General features: G+C 33.0%; 10 non-coding genes across 10 annotated transcripts; all 10 read right to left on the reverse strand.

Moving 5' to 3' along the window:
- Positions 1–916: 916 nt before the first annotated feature.
- On the reverse strand, positions 917–998 carry TRNAL-AAG (transfer RNA leucine (anticodon AAG)). The gene has a single exon. It is a non-coding gene; the product is annotated as a tRNA-Leu (tRNA).
- Positions 999–3,749: 2,751 nt separating this feature from the next.
- Positions 3,750–3,831, reverse strand: TRNAL-AAG (transfer RNA leucine (anticodon AAG)). The gene has a single exon. It is a non-coding gene; the product is annotated as a tRNA-Leu (tRNA).
- Positions 3,832–5,172: 1,341 nt separating this feature from the next.
- TRNAL-AAG (transfer RNA leucine (anticodon AAG)) lies at positions 5,173–5,254 on the reverse strand. The gene has a single exon. It is a non-coding gene; the product is annotated as a tRNA-Leu (tRNA).
- A 1,382-nt stretch (positions 5,255–6,636) lies between these two features.
- TRNAL-AAG (transfer RNA leucine (anticodon AAG)) lies at positions 6,637–6,718 on the reverse strand. The gene has a single exon. It is a non-coding gene; the product is annotated as a tRNA-Leu (tRNA).
- A 4,174-nt stretch (positions 6,719–10,892) lies between these two features.
- TRNAL-AAG (transfer RNA leucine (anticodon AAG)) lies at positions 10,893–10,974 on the reverse strand. The gene has a single exon. It is a non-coding gene; the product is annotated as a tRNA-Leu (tRNA).
- A 2,751-nt stretch (positions 10,975–13,725) lies between these two features.
- Positions 13,726–13,807, reverse strand: TRNAL-AAG (transfer RNA leucine (anticodon AAG)). Its single transcript has one exon. It is a non-coding gene; the product is annotated as a tRNA-Leu (tRNA).
- A 1,341-nt stretch (positions 13,808–15,148) lies between these two features.
- Positions 15,149–15,230, reverse strand: TRNAL-AAG (transfer RNA leucine (anticodon AAG)). The gene has a single exon. It is a non-coding gene; the product is annotated as a tRNA-Leu (tRNA).
- A 2,792-nt stretch (positions 15,231–18,022) lies between these two features.
- TRNAL-AAG (transfer RNA leucine (anticodon AAG)) lies at positions 18,023–18,104 on the reverse strand. Its single transcript has one exon. It is a non-coding gene; the product is annotated as a tRNA-Leu (tRNA).
- A 2,751-nt stretch (positions 18,105–20,855) lies between these two features.
- Positions 20,856–20,937, reverse strand: TRNAL-AAG (transfer RNA leucine (anticodon AAG)). The gene has a single exon. It is a non-coding gene; the product is annotated as a tRNA-Leu (tRNA).
- A 1,341-nt stretch (positions 20,938–22,278) lies between these two features.
- TRNAL-AAG (transfer RNA leucine (anticodon AAG)) lies at positions 22,279–22,360 on the reverse strand. Its single transcript has one exon. It is a non-coding gene; the product is annotated as a tRNA-Leu (tRNA).
- Between the last annotated feature and the right edge of the window lie 725 nt (positions 22,361–23,085).

The raw sequence follows: 23,085 nt of genomic DNA on the forward strand, positions 1-23,085 counted from the left end.
TTGAACTACTGCATGTGACAGCTTAAGGTGTGCTTCCACCAACCAAATGTAGCTTCTTTCATACCTTATATACTTTAGGAAACCACTTTGATATAAGTCACTGGATCTTCTCCTTTTCAGTTGGTTAATATCTGATCAATCATCAGTTGATGATAAATTGTTTTAAACTACTGCATGTGACAGCTTAAGGTGTGCTTCCACCAACCAAATTTAGCTTCTTTTATACCTTATCTACTTTAGGAAACCACTATGGTATATATCACTGGATCTTCTCCTTGGAGAAAAAATATGGCAGCAGTGGGATTTGATTCCAGTGGCTTGAATAGCTCTGTCATCCTACAACCTGCTGTACACTTTAAAATATTTTAGCTCTCATATCTGGAATGTCATTCAAAACTTTACCCAAAGTCTGGAAAAGCTGAGATAAAATGCAAAAGAAGCCAGGTACATTTAACAAGTAATGATTATACTTGACTTCAAATTTCCTTCATTTAGCACAACTGATGAATCCAAACAACTTTGAAGTATTATTCAAATGCCTAAAATAGACAGTTGTGAGATTAAAATCCAGAGTGATAGGAAAGTTAGAGAAATCGGAATATAAATCCATCAATTTATACCAATGAGTCACGTTGCCAACATTTCCATCACTAATTGTATGATAAGACAACTCAGTAATTAAATATTAGTTATGATATTACTTCTAATTACTTCATGCCAACTTAATTTTGGCTCATCTTGACTGTTAGCAGATAACATTTTTAAAACATTTGGGAAGTCTCTTGTAACAATGATGAACTGTTGAGTAGCTAGAGGAATCTTCCACCAACAAATTTCAGCTGGGTAATATCCTTTCTAATGGAAAAAAAGAATCACTTTGACATCAATAACTGGCCTACTCTTTGTATAATAAATATGGCAGCAGTGGGATTTGAACCCACGTCTCCGAAGAGACTGGAGCCTTAATCCAGCGCCTTAGACCGCTCGGCCATGCTACCACATTTGCATATCATTAGGATAGCTCACAGATCTAGAACATCAAAATTAAAGGGTTTTTTGTTTTAAAGTATTAATTGAAAAGATGTCAGCAAAGGTTAAAAGAAAGTTCATTATTAAACATAAAATCGATGAGAAATTCATATTTTTTATTGAATTGCATTTTGTTTATTTTCATTGAAATAACAAAAGAAATTGAGATGCATGAAGTAGTAAAATATTAGTTCTGATAGGGCACATAATTACTTCATGCAAAATTAAAATTTGAATATCTTTACTGTTAGCAGATATCATTATTTTAAAGGTTTGTGAAGACTGTTGCAACTATGATGAACTGTTTAGAACTCGGTGACTAATGCAGGATACTATCACCATCCTTTTTCATTTGGTTAATATCTGATCAATCATGAATTGATGATAAATTGTTTTGAACTACTGCATGTGACAGCTTAAGGTGTGCTTCCACCAACCAAATGTAGCTTCTTTCATACCTTATATACTTTAGGAAACCACTTTGATATAAGTCACTGGATCTTCTCCTTTTCAGTTGGTTAATATCTGATCAATCATCAGTTGATGATAAATTGTTTTAAACTACTGCATGTGACAGCTTAAGGTGTGCTTCCACCAACCAAATTTAGCTTCTTTTATACCTTATCCACTTTGGTATATATCACTGGATCTTCTCCTTGGAGAATAAATATGGCAGCAGTGGGATTTGATTCCAGTGGCTTGAATAGCTCTGTCATCCTACAACCTGCTGTACACTTTAAAATATTTTAGCTCTCATATCTGGAATTTCATTCAAAACTTTACCCAAAGTCAGGAAAAGCTGAGATAAAATGCAAAAGAAGCCAGATACATTTAACAAGTAATGATTAAATTTGACTTCAAATTTCCTTCATTTAGCGCAACTGATGAATCCAAACAACTTTGAAGTATTATTCAAATGCCTAAAATAGACAGCTGTGAGATTAAAATCCAGAGTGATAGGAAAGTTAGAGAAATCCGAATATAAATCCATCAATTTATACCAATGAGTCACGTTGCCAACATTTCCATCTCTAATTGTATGATAAGACAACTCAGTAATTAAATATTAGTTATGATATTACTTCTAATTACTTCATGCCAACTTAATTTTGGCTCATCTTGACTGTTAGCAGATAACATTTTTAAAACATTTGGGAAGTCTCTTGTAACAATGATGAACTGTTGAGTAGCTAGAGGAATCTTCCACCAACAAATTTCAGCTGGGTTATATCCTTTCTAATGGAAAAAAAGAATCAGTTTGACATCAATAACTGGCCTATTCTTTGTATAATAAATATGGCAGCAGTGGGATTTGAACACACGCCTCCAAAGAGACTGGAGCCTTAATTCAGCGCCGTAGACCGCTCGGCCATGCTACCACATGTGCTTATCTTTAGGATAGCTCACAGATCTAGAACATCAAAATTAAAGGGTTTTTTGTTTTAAAGTATTAATTGAAAAGATGTCAGCAAAGATTAAAAGAAAGTTCATTATTAAACATAAAATCGATGAGAAATTCATATTTTTTATTGAATTGCATTTTGTTTATTTTCACTGAAATAACAAAAGAAATTGAGATGCATGAAGTTGTAAAATATTAGTTCTGATAGGGCACATAATTAATTCATGCAAAATTAAAATTTGAATATCTTTACTGTTAGCAGATATCAGTATTTTAAAGGTTTGAGAAGACTGTTGCAACTATGATGAACGGTTTAGAACTCGGTGACTAATGCAGGATACTATCACCATCCTTTTTCAGTTGGTTAATATCTGATCAATCATGAATTGATGATAAATTGTTTTGAACTACTGCATGTGACAGCTTAAGGTGTGCTTCCACCAACCAAATGTAGCTTCTTTCATACCTTATATACTTTAGGAAACCACTTTGATATAAGTCACTGGATCTTCTCCTTTTCAGTTGGTTAATATCTGATCAATCATCAGTTGATGATAAATTGTTTTAAACTACTGCATGTGACAGCTTAAGGTGTGCTTCCACCAACCAAATTTAGCTTCTTTTATACCTTATCTACTTTAGGAAACCACTATGGTATATATCACTGGATCTTCTCCTTGGAGAAAAAATATGGCAGCAGTGGGATTTGATTCCAGTGGCTTGAATAGCTCTGTCATCCTACAACCTGCTGTACACTTTAAAATATTTTAGCTCTCATATCTGGAATGTCATTCAAAACTTTACCCAAAGTCAGGAAAAGCTGAGATAAAATGCAAAAGAAGCCAGGTACATTTAACAAGTAATGATTATACTTGACTTCAAATTTCCTTCATTTAGCACAACTGATGAATCCAAACAACTTTGAAGTATTATTCAAATGCCTAAAATAGACAGTTGTGAGATTAAAATCCAGAGTGATAGGAAAGTTAGAGAAATCGGAATATAAATCCATCAATTTATACCAATGAGTCACGTTGCCAACATTTCCATCACTAATTGTATGATAAGACAACTCAGTAATTAAATATTAGTTATGATATTACTTCTAATTACTTCATGCCAACTTAATTTTGGCTCATCTTGACTGTTAGCAGATAACATTTTTAAAACATTTGGGAAGTCTCTTGTAACAATGATGAACTGTTGAGTAGCTAGAGGAATCTTCCACCAACAAATTTCAGCTGGGTAATATCCTTTCTAATGGAAAAAAAGAATCACTTTGACATCAATAACTGGCCTACTCTTTGTATAATAAATATGGCAGCAGTGGGATTTGAACCCACGTCTCCGAAGAGACTGGAGCCTTAATCCAGCGCCTTAGACCGCTCGGCCATGCTACCACATTTGCATATCATTAGGATAGCTCACAGATCTAGAACATCAAAATTAAAGGGTTTTTTGTTTTAAAATATTAATTGAAAAGATGTCAGCAAAGGTTTAAAGAAAGTTCATTATTAAACATAAAATCGATGAGAATTTCATATTTTTTATTGAATTGCATTTTGTTTATTTTCATTGAAATAACAAAAGAAATTGAGATGCATGAAGTAGTAAAATATTAGTTCTGATAGGGCACATAATTACTTCATGCAAAATTAAAATTTGAATATCTTTACTGTTAGCAGATATCATTATTTTAAAGGTTTGAGAAGACTGTTGCAACTATGATGAACTGTTTAGAACTCGGTGACTAATGCAGGATACTATCACCATCCTTTTTCAGTTGGTTAATATCTGATCAATCATGAATTGATGATAAATTGTTTTGAACTACTGCATGTGACAGCTTAAGGTGTGCTTCCACCAACCAAATGTAGCTTCTTTTATACCTTATATACTTTAGGAAACCACTTTGATATAAGTCACTGGATCTTCTCCTTTTCAGTTGGTTAATATCTGATCAATCATCAGTTGATGATAAATTGTTTTAAACTACTGCATGTGACAGCTTAAGGTGTGCTTCCACCAACCAAATTTAGCTTCTTTTATACCTTATCTACTTTAGGAAACCACTTTGGTATATATCCCAGGATCTTTTCCTTGGAGAATAAATATGGCATCAGTGGGATTTGATTCCAGTGGCTTGAATAGCTCTGTCATCCTACAACCTGCTGTACACTTTAAAATATTTTAGCTCTCATATCTGGAATGTCATTCAAAACTTTACCCAAAGTCAGGAAAAGCTGAGATAAACTGCAAAAGAAGCCAGGTACATTTAACAAGTAATGATTATACTTGACTTCAAATTTCCTTCATTTAGCACAACTGATGAATCCAAACAACTTTGAAGTATTATTCAAATGCCTAAAATAGACAGCTGTGAGATTAAAATCCAGAGTGATAGAAAAGTTAGAGAAATCGGAATATAAATCCATCAATTTATACCAATGAGTCACGTTGCCAACATTTCCATCTCTAATTGTATGATAAGACAACTCAGTAATTAAATATTAGTTATGATATTACTTCTAATTACTTCATGCCAACTTAATTTTGGCTCATCTTGACTGTTAGCAGATAACATTTTTAAAACATTTGGGAAGTCTCTTGTAACAATGATGAACTGTTGAGTAGCTAGAGGAATCTTTCACCAACAAATTTCAGCTGGGTAATATCCTATCTAATGGAAAAAAAGAATCACTTTGACATCAATAACTGGCATACTCTTTGTATAATAAATATGGCAGCAGTGGGATTTGAACCCACGCCTCCAAAGAGACTGGAGCCTTAATCCAGCGCCTTAGACTGCTCGGCCATGCTACCACATGTGCATATCATTAGGATAGCTCACAGATCTAGAACATCAAAATTAAAGGGTTTTTTGTTTTTAAGTATTAATTGAAAAGATGTCAGCAAAGGTTAAAAGAAAGTTCATTATTAAACATAAAATCGATGAGAAATTCATATTTTTTATTGAATTGCATTTTGTTTATTTTCATTGAAATAACAAAAAAAATTGAGATGCATGAAGTATTTTCACTGAAATAACAAAAGAAATTGAGATGCATGAAGTTGTAAAATATTAGTTCTGATAGGGCACATAATTAATTCATGCAAAATTAAAATTTGAATATCTTTACTGTTAGCAGATATCAGTATTTTAAAGGTTTGAGAAGACTGTTGCAACTATGATGAACGGTTTAGAACTCGGTGACTAATGCAGGATACTATCACCATCCTTTTTCAGTTGGTTAATATCTGATCAATCATGAATTGATGATAAATTGTTTTGAACTACTGCATGTGACAGCTTAAGGTGTGCTTCCACCAACCAAATGTAGCTTCTTTCATACCTTATATACTTTAGGAAACCACTTTGATATAAGTCACTGGATCTTCTCCTTTTCAGTTGGTTAATATCTGATCAATCATCAGTTGATGATAAATTGTTTTAAACTACTGCATGTGACAGCTTAAGGTGTGCTTCCACCAACCAAATTTAGCTTCTTTTATACCTTATCTACTTTAGGAAACCACTATGGTATATATCACTGGATCTTCTCCTTGGAGAAAAAATATGGCAGCAGTGGGATTTGATTCCAGTGGCTTGAATAGCTCTGTCATCCTACAACCTGCTGTACACTTTAAAATATTTTAGCTCTCATATCTGGAATGTCATTCAAAACTTTACCCAAAGTCAGGAAAAGCTGAGATAAAATGCAAAAGAAGCCAGGTACATTTAACAAGTAATGATTATACTTGACTTCAAATTTCCTTCATTTAGCACAACTGATGAATCCAAACAACTTTGAAGTATTATTCAAATGCCTAAAATAGACAGTTGTGAGATTAAAATCCAGAGTGATAGGAAAGTTAGAGAAATCGGAATATAAATCCATCAATTTATACCAATGAGTCACGTTGCCAACATTTCCATCACTAATTGTATGATAAGACAACTCAGTAATTAAATATTAGTTATGATATTACTTCTAATTACTTCATGCCAACTTAATTTTGGCTCATCTTGACTGTTAGCAGATAACATTTTTAAAACATTTGGGAAGTCTCTTGTAACAATGATGAACTGTTGAGTAGCTAGAGGAATCTTCCACCAACAAATTTCAGCTGGGTAATATCCTTTCTAATGGAAAAAAAGAATCACTTTGACATCAATAACTGGCCTACTCTTTGTATAATAAATATGGCAGCAGTGGGATTTGAACCCACGTCTCCGAAGAGACTGGAGCCTTAATCCAGCGCCTTAGACCGCTCGGCCATGCTACCACATTTGCATATCATTAGGATAGCTCACAGATCTAGAACATCAAAATTAAAGGGTTTTTTGTTTTAAAATATTAATTGAAAAGATGTCAGCAAGGGTTAAAAGAAAGTTCATTATTAAACATAAAATCGATGAGAATTTCATATTTTTTATTGAATTGCATTTTGTTTATTTTCATTGAAATAACAAAAGAAATTGAGATGCATGAAGTAGTAAAATATTAGTTCTGATAGGGCACATAATTACTTCATGCAAAATTAAAATTTGAATATCTTTACTGTTAGCAGATATCATTATTTTAAAGGTTTGAGAAGACTGTTGCAACTATGATGAACTGTTTAGAACTCGGTGACTAATGCAGGATACTATCACCATCCTTTTTCAGTTGGTTAATATCTGATCAATCATGAATTGATGATAAATTGTTTTGAACTACTGCATGTGACAGCTTAAGGTGTGCTTCCACCAACCAAATGTAGCTTCTTTTATACCTTATATACTTTAGGAAACCACTTTGATATAAGTAACTGGATCTTCTCCTTTTCAGTTGGTTAATATCTGATCAATCATCAGTTGATGATAAATTGTTTTAAACTACTGCATGTGACAGCTTAAGGTGTGCTTCCACCAACCAAATTTAGCTTCTTTTATACCTTATCTACTTTAGGAAACCACTTTGGTATATATCCCAGGATCTTTTCCTTGGAGAATAAATATGGCAGCAGTGGGATTTGATTCCAGTGGCTTGAATAGCTCTGTCATCCTACAACCTGCTGTACACTTTAAAATATTTTAGCTCTCATATCTGGAATGTCATTCAAAACTTTACCCAAAGTCAGGAAAAGCTGAGATAAAATGCAAAAGAAGCCAGGTACATTTAACAAGTAATGATTATACTTGACTTCAAATTTCCTTCATTTAGCACAACTGATGAATCCAAACAACTTTGAAGTATTATTCAAATGCCTAAAATAGACAGCTGTGAGATTAAAATCCAGAGTGATAAGAAAGTTAGAGAAATCGGAATATAAATCCATCAATTTATACCAATGAGTCACGTTGCCAACATTTCCATCTCTAATTGTATGATAAGACAACTCAGTAATTAAAAATTAGTTATGATATTACTTCTAATTACTTCATGCCAACTTAATTTTGGCTCATCTTGACTGTTAGCAGATAACATTTTTAAAACATTTGGGAAGTCTCTTGTAACAATGATGAACTGTTGAGTAGCTAGAGGAATCTTCCACCAACAAATTTCAGCTGGGTAATATCCTTTCTAATGGAAAAAAAGAATCAGTTTGACATCAATAACTGGCCTACTCTTTGTATAATAAATATGGCAGCAGAGGGATTTGAACCCACGCCTCCGAAGAGACTGGAGCCTTAATCCAGCACCTTAGACCGCGCGGCCATGCTACCACATGTGCATATCTTTAGGATAGCTCACAGATCTAGAACATCAAAATTAAAGGGTTTTTTGTTTTAAAGTATTAATTGAAAAGATGTCAGCAAAGGTTAAAAGAAAGTTCATTATTAAACATAAAATCGATGAGAAATTCATATTTTTTATTGAATTGCATTTTGTTTATTTTCATTGAAATAACAAAAGAAATTGAGATGCATGAAGTAGTAAAATATTAGTTCTGATAGGGCACATAATTACTTCATGCAAAATTAAAATTTGAATATCTTTACTGTTAGCAGATATCATTATTTTAAAGGTTTGTGAAGACTGTTGCAACTATGATGAACTGTTTAGAACTCGGTGACTAATGCAGGATACTATCACCATCCTTTTTCATTTGGTTAATATCTGATCAATCATGAATTGATGATAAATTGTTTTGAACTACTGCATGTGACAGCTTAAGGTGTGCTTCCACCAACCAAATGTAGCTTCTTTCATACCTTATATACTTTAGGAAACCACTTTGATATAAGTCACTGGATCTTCTCCTTTTCAGTTGGTTAATATCTGATCAATCATCAGTTGATGATAAATTGTTTTAAACTACTGCATGTGACAGCTTAAGGTGTGCTTCCACCAACCAAATTTAGCTTCTTTTATACCTTATCCACTTTGGTATATATCACTGGATCTTCTCCTTGGAGAATAAATATGGCAGCAGTGGGATTTGATTCCAGTGGCTTGAATAGCTCTGTCATCCTACAACCTGCTGTACACTTTAAAATATTTTAGCTCTCATATCTGGAATGTCATTCAAAACTTTACCCAAAGTCATGAAAAGCTGAGATAAAATGTAAAAGAAGCCAGGTACATTTAACAAGTAATGATTATATTTGACTTCAAATTTCCTTCATTTAGCGCAACTGATGAATCCAAACAACTTTGAAGTATTTTTCAAATGCCTAAAATAGACAGCTGTGAGATTAAAATCCAGAGTGATAGGAAAGTTAGAGAAATCCGAATATAAATCCATCAATTTATACCAATGAGTCACGTTGCCAACATTTCCATATCTAATTGTATGATAAGACAACTCAGTAATTAAATATTAGTTATGATATTACTTCTAATTACTTCATGCCAACTTAATTTTGGCTCATCTTGACTGTTAGCAGATAACATTTTTAAAACATTTGGGAAGTCTCTTGTAACAATGATGAACTGTTGAGTAGCTAGAGGAATCTTCCACCAACAAATTTCAGCTGGGTTATATCCTTTCTAATGGAAAAAAAGAATCAGTTTGACATCAATAACTGGCCTATTCTTTGTATAATAAATATGGCAGCAGTGGGATTTGAAACCACGCCTCCGAAGAGACTGGAGCCTTAATCCAGCGCCGTAGACCGCTCGGCCATGCTACCACATGTGCTTATCTTTAGGATAGCTCACAGATCTAGAACATCAAAATTAAAGGGTTTTTTGTTTTAAAGTATTAATTGAAAAGATATCAGCAAAGGTTAAAAGAAAGTTCATTATTAAAAATAAAATCGATGAGAAATTCATATTTTTTATTGAATTGCATTTTGTTTATTTTCACTGAAATAACAAAAGAAATTGAGATGCATGAAGATGTAAAATATTAGTTCTGATAGGGCACATAATTAATTCATGCAAAATTAAAATTTGAATATCTTTACTGTTAGCAGATATCAGTATTTTAAAGGTTTGAGAAGACTGTTGCAACTATGATGAACGGTTTAGAACTCAGTGACTAATGCAGGATACTATCACCATCCTTTTTCATTTGGTTAATATCTGATCAATCATGAATTGATGATAAATTGTTTTGAACTACTGCATGTGACAGCTTAAGGTGTGCTTCCACCAACCAAATGTAGCTTCTTTTATACCTTATCTACTTTAGGAAACCACTTTGATATAAGTCACTGGATCTTCTCCTTTTCAGTTGGTTAATATCTGATCAATCATCAGTTGATGATAAATTGTTTTAAACTACTGCATGTGACAGCTTAAGTTGTGCTTCCACCAACCAAATTTAGCTTCTTTTATACCTTATCTACTTTAGGAAACAACTTTGATATATATCACTGGATCTTCTCCTTGGAGAATAAATATGGCAGCAGTGGGATTTGATTCCAACGGCTTGAATAGCTCTGTCATCCTACAACCTGCTGTACACTTTAAAATATTTTAGCTCTCATATCTGGAATGTCATTCAAAACTTTACCCAAAGTCAGGAAAAGCTGAGATAAAATGCAAAAGAAGCCAGGTACATTTAACAAGTAATGATTATATTTGACTTCAAATTTCCTTCATTTAGCGCAACTGATGTATCCAAACAACTTTGAAGTATTATTCAAATGCCTAAAATAGACAGCTGTGAGATTAAAATCCAGAGTGATAGAAAAGTTAGAGAAATCGGAATATAAATCCATCAATTTATACCAATGAGTCACGTTGCCAACATTTCCATCTCTAATTGTATGATAAGACAACTCAGTAATTAAATATTAGTTATGATATTACTTCTAATTACTTCATGCCAACTTAATTTTGGCTCATCTTGACTGTTAGCAGATAACATTTTTAAAACATTTGGGAAGTCTCTTGTAACAATGATGAACTGTTGAGTAGCTAGAGGAATCTTTCACCAACAAATTTCAGCTGGGTAATATCCTATCTAATGGAAAAAAAGAATCACTTTGACATCAATAACTGGCATACTCTTTGTATAATAAATATGGCAGCAGTGGGATTTGAACCCATGCCTCCAAAGAGACTGGAGCCTTAATCCAGCGCCTTAGACTGCTCGGCCATGCTACCACATGTGCATATCATTAGGATAGCTCACAGATCTAGAACATCAAAATTAAAGGGTTTTTTGTTTTTAAGTATTAATTGAAAAGATGTCAGCAAAGGTTAAAAGAAAGTTCATTATTAAACATAAAATCGATGAGAAATTCATATTTTTTATTGAATTGCATTTTGTTTATTTTCATTGAAATAACAAAAGAAATTGAGATGCATGAAGTAGTAAAATATTAGTTCTGATAGGGCACAAAATTACTTCATGCAAAATTAAAATTTGAATATCTTTACTGTTAGCAGATATCATTATTTTAAAGGTTTGAGAAGACTGTTGCAACTATGATGAACTGTTTAGAACTCGGTGACTAATGCAGGATACTATCACCATCCTTTTTCAGTTGGTTAATATCTGATCAATCATGAATTGATGATAAATTGTTTTGAACTACTGCATGTGACAGCTTAAGGTGTGCTTCCACCAACCAAATGTAGCTTCTTTTATACCTTATATACTTTAGGAAACCACTTTGATATAAGTCACTGGATCTTCTCCTTTTCAGTTGGTTAATATCTGATCAATCATCAGTTGATGATAAATTGTTTTAAACTACTGCATGTGACAGCTTAAGGTGTGCTTCCACCAACCAAATTTAGCTTCTTTTATACCTTATCTACTTTAGGAAACCACTTTGGTATATATCCCAGGATCTTTTCCTTGGAGAATAAATATGGCAGCAGTGGGATTTGATTCCAGTGGCTTGAATAGCTCTGTCATCCTACAACCTGCTGTACACTTTAAAATATTTTAGCTCTCATATCTGGAATGTCATTCAAAACTTTACCCAAAGTCAGGAAAAGCTGAGATAAAATGCAAAAGAAGCCAGGTACATTTAACAAGTAATGATTATACTTGACTTCAAATTTCCTTCATTTAGCACAACTGATGAATCCAAACAACTTTGAAGTATTATTCAAATGCCTAAAATAGACAGCTGTGAGATTAAAATCCAGAGTGATAAGAAAGTTAGAGAAATCGGAATATAAATCCATCAATTTATACCAATGAGTCACGTTGCCAACATTTCCATCTCTAATTGTATGATAAGACAACTCAGTAATTAAATATTAGTTATGATATTACTTCTAATTACTTCATGCCAACTTAATTTTGGCTCATCTTGACTGTTAGCAGATAACATTTTTAAAACATTTGGGAAGTCTCTTGTAACAATGATGAACTGTTGAGTAGCTAGAGGAATCTTCCACCAACAAATTTCAGCTGGGTAATATCCTTTCTAATGGAAAAAAAGAATCAGTTTGACATCAATAACTGGCCTACTCTTTGTATAATAAATATGGCAGCAGAGGGATTTGAACCCACGCCTCCGAAGAGACTGGAGCCTTAATCCAGCACCTTAGACCGCGCGGCCATGCTACCACATGTGCATATCTTTAGGATAGCTCACAGATCTAGAACATCAAAATTAAAGGGTTTTTTGTTTTAAAGTATTAATTGAAAAGATGTCAGCAAAGGTTAAAAGAAAGTTCATTATTAAACATAAAATCGATGAGAAATTCATATTTTTTATTGAATTGCATTTTGTTTATTTTCATTGAAATAACAAAAGAAATTGAGATGCATGAAGTAGTAAAATATTAGTTCTGATAGGGCACATAATTACTTCATGCAAAATTAAAATTTGAATATCTTTACTGTTAGCAGATATCATTATTTTAAAGGTTTGTGAAGACTGTTGCAACTATGATGAACTGTTTAGAACTCGGTGACTAATGCAGGATACTATCACCATCCTTTTTCATTTGGTTAATATCTGATCAATCATGAATTGATGATAAATTGTTTTGAACTACTGCATGTGACAGCTTAAGGTGTGCTTCCACCAACCAAATGTAGCTTCTTTCATACCTTATATACTTTAGGAAACCACTTTGATATAAGTCACTGGATCTTCTCCTTTTCAGTTGGTTAATATCTGATCAATCATCAGTTGATGATAAATTGTTTTAAACTACTGCATGTGACAGCTTAAGGTGTGCTTCCACCAACCAAATTTAGCTTCTTTTATACCTTATCCACTTTGGTATATATCACTGGATCTTCTCCTTGGAGAATAAATATGGCAGCAGTGGGATTTGATTCCAGTGGCTTGAATAGCTCTGTCATCCTACAACCTGCTGTACACTTTAAAATATTTTAGCTCTCATATCTGGAATTTCATTCAAAACTTTACCCAAAGTCAGGAAAAGCTGAGATAAAATGCAAAAGAAGCCAGATACATTTAACAAGTAATGATTAAATTTGACTTCAAATTTCCTTCATTTAGCGCAACTGATGAATCCAAACAACTTTGAAGTATTATTCAAATGCCTAAAATAGACAGCTGTGAGATTAAAATCCAGAGTGATAGGAAAGTTAGAGAAATCCGAATATAAATCCATCAATTTATACCAATGAGTCACGTTGCCAACATTTCCATCTCTAATTGTATGATAAGACAACTCAGTAATTAAATATTAGTTATGATATTACTTCTAATTACTTCATGCCAACTTAATTTTGGCTCATCTTGACTGTTAGCAGATAACATTTTTAAAACATTTGGGAAGTCTCTTGTAACAATGATGAACTGTTGAGTAGCTAGAGGAATCTTCCACCAACAAATTTCAGCTGGGTTATATCCTTTCTAATGGAAAAAAAGAATCAGTTTGACATCAATAACTGGCCTATTCTTTGTATAATAAATATGGCAGCAGTGGGATTTGAACCCACGCCTCCGAAGAGACTGGAGCCTTAATCCAGCGCCGTAGACCGCTCGGCCATGCTACCACATGTGCTTATCTTTAGGATAGCTCACAGATCTAGAACATCAAAATTAAAGGGTTTTTTGTTTTAAAGTATTAATTGAAAAGATGTCAGCAAAGGTTAAAAGAAAGTTCATTATTAAACATAAAATCGATGAGAAATTCATATTTTTTATTGAATTGCATTTTGTTTATTTTCACTGAAATAACAAAAGAAATTGAGATGCATGAAGTTGTAAAATATTAGTTCTGATAGGGCACATAATTAATTCATGCAAAATTAAAATTTGAATATCTTTACTGTTAGCAGATATCAGTATTTTAAAGGTTTGAGAAGACTGTTGCAACTATGATGAACGGTTTAGAACTCAGTGACTAATGCAGGATACTATCACCATCCTTTTTCAGTTGGTTAATATCTGATCAATCATGAATTGATGATAAATTGTTTTGAACTACTGCATGTGACAGCTTAAGGTGTGCTTCCACCAACCAAATGTAGCTTCTTTTATACCTTATCTACTTTAGGAAACCACTTTGATATAAGTCACTGGATCTTCTCCTTTTCAATTGGTTAATATCTGATCAATCATCAGTTGATGATAAATTGTTTTAAACTACTGCATGTGACAGGTTAAGGTGTGCTTCCACCAACCAAATTTAGCTTCTTTTATACCTTATCTACTTTAGGAAACAACTTTGATATATATCACTGGATCTTCTCCTTGGAGAATAAATATGGCAGCAGTGGGATTTGATTCCAACGGCTTGAATAGCTCTGTCATCCTACAACCTGCTGTACACTTTAAAATATTTTAGCTCTCATATCTGGAATGTCATTCAAAACTTTACCCAAAGTCAGGAAAAGCTGAGATAAAATGTAAAAGAAGCCAGGTACATTTAACAAGTAATGATTATATTTGACTTCAAATTTCCTTCATTTAGCGCAACTGATGTATCCAAACAACTTTGAAGTATTATTCAAATGCCTAAAATAGACAGCTGTGAGATTAAAATCCAGAGTGATAGAAAAGTTAGAGAAATCGGAATATAAATCCATCAATTTATACCAATGAGTCACGTTGCCAACATTTCCATCTCTAATTGTATGATAAGACAACTCAGTAATTAAATATTAGTTATGATATTACTTCTAATTACTTCATGCCAACTTAATTTTGGCTCATCTTGACTGTTAGCAGATAACATTTTTAAAACATTTGGGAAGTCTCTTGTAACAATGATGAACTGTTGAGTAGCTAGAGGAATCTTTCACCAACAAATTTCAGCTGGGTAATATCCTATCTAATGGAAAAAAAGAATCACTTTGACATCAATAACTGGCATACTCTTTGTATAATAAATATGGCAGCAGTGGGATTTGAACCCACGCCTCCAAAGAGACTGGAGCCTTAATCCAGCGCCTTAGACTGCTCGGCCATGCTACCACATGTGCATATCATTAGGATAGCTCACAGATCTAGAACATCAAAATTAAAGGGTTTTTTGTTTTTAAGTATTAATTGAAAAGATGTCAGCAAAGGTTAAAAGAAAGTTCATTATTAAACATAAAATCGATGAGAAATTCATATTTTTTATTGAATTGCATTTTGTTTATTTTCATTGAAATAACAAAAAAAATTGAGATGCATGAAGTATTTTCACTGAAATAACAAAAGAAATTGAGATGCATGAAGTTGTAAAATATTAGTTCTGATAGGGCACATAATTAATTCATGCAAAATTAAAATTTGAATATCTTTACTGTTAGCAGATATCAGTATTTTAAAGGTTTGAGAAGACTGTTGCAACTATGATGAACGGTTTAGAACTCGGTGACTAATGCAGGATACTATCACCATCCTTTTTCAGTTGGTTAATATCTGATCAATCATGAATTGATGATAAATTGTTTTGAACTACTGCATGTGACAGCTTAAGGTGTGCTTCCACCAACCAAATGTAGCTTCTTTCATACCTTATATACTTTAGGAAACCACTTTGATATAAGTCACTGGATCTTCTCCTTTTCAGTTGGTTAATATCTGATCAATCATCAGTTGATGATAAATTGTTTTAAACTACTGCATGTGACAGCTTAAGGTGTGCTTCCACCAACCAAATTTAGCTTCTTTTATACCTTATCCACTTTGGTATATATCACTGGATCTTCTCCTTGGAGAATAAATATGGCAGCAGTGGGATTTGATTCCAGTGGCTTGAATAGCTCTGTCATCCTACAACCTGCTGTACACTTTAAAATATTTTAGCTCTCATATCTGGAATGTCATTCAAAACTTTACCCAAAGTCATGAAAAGCTGAGATAAAATGTAAAAGAAGCCAGGTACATTTAACAAGTAATGATTATATTTGACTTCAAATTTCCTTCATTTAGCGCAACTGATGAATCCAAACAACTTTGAAGTATTTTTCAAATGCCTAAAATAGACAGCTGTGAGATTAAAATCCAGAGTGATAGGAAAGTTAGAGAAATCCGAATATAAATCCATCAATTTATACCAATGAGTCACGTTGCCAACATTTCCATATCTAATTGTATGATAAGACAACTCAGTAATTAAATATTAGTTATGATATTACTTCTAATTACTTCATGCCAACTTAATTTTGGCTCATCTTGACTGTTAGCAGATAACATTTTTAAAACATTTGGGAAGTCTCTTGTAACAATGATGAACTGTTGAGTAGCTAGAGGAATCTTCCACCAACAAATTTCAGCTGGGTTATATCCTTTCTAATGGAAAAAAAGAATCAGTTTGACATCAATAACTGGCCTATTCTTTGTATAATAAATATGGCAGCAGTGGGATTTGAAACCACGCCTCCGAAGAGACTGGAGCCTTAATCCAGCACCGTAGACCGCTCGGCCATGCTACCACATGTGCTTATCTTTAGGATAGCTCACAGATCTAGAACATCAAAATTAAAGGGTTTTTTGTTTTAAAGTATTAATTGAAAAGATATCAGCAAAGGTTAAAAGAAAGTTCATTATTAAAAATAAAATCGATGAGAAATTCATATTTTTTATTGAATTGCATTTTGTTTATTTTCACTGAAATAACAAAAGAAATTGAGATGCATGAAGATGTAAAATATTAGTTCTGATAGGGCACATAATTAATTCATGCAAAATTAAAATTTGAATATCTTTACTGTTAGCAGATATCAGTATTTTAAAGGTTTGAGAAGACTGTTGCAACTATGATGAACGGTTTAGAACTCAGTGACTAATGCAGGATACTATCACCATCCTTTTTCAGTTGGTTAATATCTGATCAATCATGAATTGATGATAAATTGTTTTGAACTACTGCATGTGACAGCTTAAGGTGTGCTTCCACCAACCAAATGTAGCTTCTTTTATACCTTATCTACTTTAGGAAACCACTTTGATATAAGTCACTGGATCTTCTCCTTTTCAGTTGGTTAATATCTGATCAATCATCAGTTGATGATAAATTGTTTTAAACTACTGCATGTGACAGCTTAAGTTGTGCTTCCACCAACCAAATTTAGCTTCTTTTATACCTTATCTACTTTAGGAAACAACTTTGATATATATCACTGGATCTTCTCCTTGGAGAATAAATATGGCAGCAGTGGGATTTGATTCCAACGGCTTGAATAGCTCTGTCATCCTACAACCTGCTGTACACTTTAAAATATTTTAGCTCTCATATCTGGAATGTCATTCAAAACTTTACCCAAAGTCAGGAAAAGCTGAGATAAAATGCAAAAGAAGCCAGGTACATTTAACAAGTAATGATTATATTTGACTTCAAATTTCCTTCATTTAGCGCAACTGATGTATCCAAACAACTTTGAAGTATTATTCAAATGCCTAAAATAGACAGCTGTGAGATTAAAATCCAGAGTGATAGAAAAGTTAGAGAAATCGGAATATAAATCCATCAATTTATACCAATGAGTCACGTTGCCAACATTTCCATCTCTAATTGTATGATAAGACAACTCAGTAATTAAATATTAGTTATGATATTACTTCTAATTACTTCATGCCAACTTAATTTTGGCTCATCTTGACTGTTAGCAGATAACATTTTTAAAACATTTGGGAAGTCTCTTGTAACAATGATGAACTGTTGAGTAGCTAGAGGAATCTTTCACCAACAAATTTCAGCTGGGTAATATCCTATCTAATGGAAAAAAAGAATCACTTTGACATCAATAACTGGCATACTCTTTGTATAATAAATATGGCAGCAGTGGGATTTGAACCCATGCCTCCAAAGAGACTGGAGCCTTAATCCAGCGCCTTAGACTGCTCGGCCATGCTACCACATGTGCATATCATTAGGATAGCTCACAGATCTAGAACATCAAAATTAAAGGGTTTTTTGTTTTTAAGTATTAATTGAAAAGATGTCAGCAAAGGTTAAAAGAAAGTTCATTATTAAACATAAAATCGATGAGAAATTCATATTTTTTATTGAATTGCATTTTGTTTATTTTCATTGAAATAACAAAAGAAATTGAGATGCATGAAGTAGTAAAATATTAGTTCTGATAGGGCACAAAATTACTTCATGCAAAATTAAAATTTGAATATCTTTACTGTTAGCAGATATCATTATTTTAAAGGTTTGAGAAGACTGTTGCAACTATGATGAACTGTTTAGAACTCGGTGACTAATGCAGGATACTATCACCATCCTTTTTCAGTTGGTTAATATCTGATCAATCATGAATTGATGATAAATTGTTTTGAACTACTGCATGTGACAGCTTAAGGTGTGCTTCCACCAACCAAATGTAGCTTCTTTTATACCTTATATACTTTAGGAAACCACTTTGATATAAGTCACTGGATCTTCTCCTTTTCAGTTGGTTAATATCTGATCAATCATCAGTTGATGATAAATTGTTTTAAACTACTGCATGTGACAGCTTAAGGTGTGCTTCCACCAACCAAATTTAGCTTCTTTTATACCTTATCTACTTTAGGAAACCACTTTGGTATATATCCCAGGATCTTTTCCTTGGAGAATAAATATGGCAGCAGTGGGATTTGATTCCAGTGGCTTGAATAGCTCTGTCATCCTACAACCTGCTGTACACTTTAAAATATTTTAGCTCTCATATCTGGAATGTCATTCAAAACTTTACCCAAAGTCAGGAAAAGCTGAGATAAAATGCAAAAGAAGCCAGGTACATTTAACAAGTAATGATTATACTTGACTTCAAATTTCCTTCATTTAGCACAACTGATGAATCCAAACAACTTTGAAGTATTATTCAAATGCCTAAAATAGACAGCTGTGAGATTAAAATCCAGAGTGATAAGAAAGTTAGAGAAATCGGAATATAAATCCATCAATTTATACCAATGAGTCACGTTGCCAACATTTCCATCTCTAATTGTATGATAAGACAACTCAGTAATTAAATATTAGTTATGATATTACTTCTAATTACTTCATGCCAACTTAATTTTGGCTCATCTTGACTGTTAGCAGATAACATTTTTAAAACATTTGGGAAGTCTCTTGTAACAATGATGAACTGTTGAGTAGCTAGAGGAATCTTCCACCAACAAATTTCAGCTGGGTAATGTCCTTTCTAATGGAAAAAAAGAATCAGTTTGACATCAATAACTGGCCTACTCTTTGTATAATAAATATGGCAGCAGAGGGATTTGAACCCACGCCTCCGAAGAGACTGGAGCCTTAATCCAGCACCTTAGACCGCGCGGCCATGCTACCACATGTGCATATCTTTAGGATAGCTCACAGATCTAGAACATCAAAATTAAAGGGTTTTTTGTTTTAAAGTATTAATTGAAAAGATGTCAGCAAAGGTTAAAAGAAAGTTCATTATTAAACATAAAATCGATGAGAAATTCATATTTTTTATTGAATTGCATTTTGTTTATTTTCATTGAAATAACAAAAGAAATTGAGATGCATGAAGTAGTAAAATATTAGTTCTGATAGGGCACATAATTACTTCATGCAAAATTAAAATTTGAATATCTTTACTGTTAGCAGATATCATTATTTTAAAGGTTTGTGAAGACTGTTGCAACTATGATGAACTGTTTAGAACTCGGTGACTAATGCAGGATACTATCACCATCCTTTTTCATTTGGTTAATATCTGATCAATCATGAATTGATGATAAATTGTTTTGAACTACTGCATGTGACAGCTTAAGGTGTGCTTCCACCAACCAAATGTAGCTTCTTTCATACCTTATATACTTTAGGAAACCACTTTGATATAAGTCACTGGATCTTCTCCTTTTCAGTTGGTTAATATCTGATCAATCATCAGTTGATGATAAATTGTTTTAAACTACTGCATGTGACAGCTTAAGGTGTGCTTCCACCAACCAAATTTAGCTTCTTTTATACCTTATCCACTTTGGTATATATCACTGGATCTTCTCCTTGGAGAATAAATATGGCAGCAGTGGGATTTGATTCCAGTGGCTTGAATAGCTCTGTCATCCTACAACCTGCTGTACACTTTAAAATATTTTAGCTCTCATATCTGGAATTTCATTCAAAACTTTACCCAAAGTCAGGAAAAGCTGAGATAAAATGCAAAAGAAGCCAGATACATTTAACAAGTAATGATTAAATTTGACTTCAAATTTCCTTCATTTAGCGCAACTGATGAATCCAAACAACTTTGAAGTATTATTCAAATGCCTAAAATAGACAGCTGTGAGATTAAAATCCAGAGTGATAGGAAAGTTAGAGAAATCCGAATATAAATCCATCAATTTATACCAATGAGTCACGTTGCCAACATTTCCATCTCTAATTGTATGATAAGACAACTCAGTAATTAAATATTAGTTATGATATTACTTCTAATTACTTCATGCCAACTTAATTTTGGCTCATCTTGACTGTTAGCAGATAACATTTTTAAAACATTTGGGAAGTCTCTTGTAACAATGATGAACTGTTGAGTAGCTAGAGGAATCTTCCACCAACAAATTTCAGCTGGGTTATATCCTTTCTAATGGAAAAAAAGAATCAGTTTGACATCAATAACTGGCCTATTCTTTGTATAATAAATATGGCAGCAGTGGGATTTGAACCCACGCCTCCGAAGAGACTGGAGCCTTAATCCAGCGCCGTAGACCGCTCGGCCATGCTACCACATGTGCTTATCTTTAGGATAGCTCACAGATCTAGAACATCAAAATTAAAGGGTTTTTTGTTTTAAAGTATTAATTGAAAAGATGTCAGCAAAGGTTAAAAGAAAGTTCATTATTAAACATAAAATCGATGAGAAATTCATATTTTTTATTGAATTGCATTTTGTTTATTTTCACTGAAATAACAAAAGAAATTGAGATGCATGAAGTTGTAAAATATTAGTTCTGATAGGGCACATAATTAATTCATGCAAAATTAAAATTTGAATATCTTTACTGTTAGCAGATATCAGTATTTTAAAGGTTTGAGAAGACTGTTGCAACTATGATGAACGGTTTAGAACTCAGTGACTAATGCAGGATACTATCACCATCCTTTTTCAGTTGGTTAATATCTGATCAATCATGAATTGATGATAAATTGTTTTGAACTACTGCATGTGACAGCTTAAGGTGTGCTTCCACCAACCAAATGTAGCTTCTTTTATACCTTATCTACTTTAGGAAACCACTTTGATATAAGTCACTGGATCTTCTCCTTTTCAATTGGTTAATATCTGATCAATCATCAGTTGATGATAAATTGTTTTAAACTACTGCATGTGACAGGTTAAGGTGTGCTTCCACCAACCAAATTTAGCTTCTTTTATACCTTATCTACTTTAGGAAACAACTTTGATATATATCACTGGATCTTCTCCTTGGAGAATAAATATGGCAGCAGTGGGATTTGATTCCAACGGCTTGAATAGCTCTGTCATCCTACAACCTGCTGTACACTTTAAAATATTTTAGCTCTCATATCTGGAATGTCATTCAAAACTTTACCCAAAGTCAGGAAAAGCTGAGATAAAATGCAAAAGAAGCCAGGTACATTTAACAAGTAATGATTATATTTGACTTCAAATTTCCTTCATTTAGCGCAACTGATGTATCCAAACAACTTTGAAGTATTATTCAAATGCCTAAAATAGACAGCTGTGAGATTAAAATCCAGAGTGATAGAAAAGTTAGAGAAATCGGAATATAAATCCATCAATTTATACCAATGAGTCACGTTGCCAACATTTCCATCTCTAATTGTATGATAAGACAACTCAGTAATTAAATATTAGTTATGATATTACTTCTAATTACTTCATGCCAACTTAATTTTGGCTCATCTTGACTGTTAGCAGATAACATTTTTAAAACATTTGGGAAGTCTCTTGTAACAATGATGAACTGTTGAGTAGCTAGAGGAATCTTTCACCAACAAATTTCAGCTGGGTAATATCCTATCTAATGGAAAAAAAGAATCACTTTGACATCAATAACTGGCATACTCTTTGTATAATAAATATGGCAGCAGTGGGATTTGAACCCACGCCTCCAAAGAGACTGGAGCCTTAATCCAGCGCCTTAGACTGCTCGGCCATGCTACCACATGTGCATATCATTAGGATAGCTCACAGATCTAGAACATCAAAATTAAAGGGTTTTTTGTTTTTAAGTATTAATTGAAAAGATGTCAGCAAAGGTTAAAAGAAAGTTCATTATTAAACATAAAATCGATGAGAAATTCATATTTTTTATTGAATTGCATTTTGTTTATTTTCATTGAAATAACAAAAAAAATTGAGATGCATGAAGTATTTTCACTGAAATAACAAAAGAAATTGAGATGCATGAAGTTGTAAAATATTAGTTCTGATAGGGCACATAATTAATTCATGCAAAATTAAAATTTGAATATCTTTACTGTTAGCAGATATCAGTATTTTAAAGGTTTGAGAAGACTGTTGCAACTATGATGAACGGTTTAGAACTCGGTGACTAATGCAGGATACTATCACCATCCTTTTTCAGTTGGTTAATATCTGATCAATCATGAATTGATGATAAATTGTTTTGAACTACTGCATGTGACAGCTTAAGGTGTGCTTCCACCAACCAAATGTAGCTTCTTTCATACCTTATATACTTTAGGAAACCACTTTGATATAAGTCACTGGATCTTCTCCTTTTCAGTTGGTTAATATCTGATCAATCATCAGTTGATGATAAATTGTTTTAAACTACTGCATGTGACAGCTTAAGGTGTGCTTCCACCAACCAAATTTAGCTTCTTTTATACCTTATCTACTTTAGGAAACCACTTTGGTATATA

This window comes from Taudactylus pleione, unplaced genomic scaffold (genome assembly GCF_031769625.1).
Source record: "Taudactylus pleione unplaced genomic scaffold, aTauple2 ptg000016l, whole genome shotgun sequence".
Taxonomy (NCBI): Eukaryota; Metazoa; Chordata; class Amphibia; order Anura; family Myobatrachidae; genus Taudactylus; species Taudactylus pleione.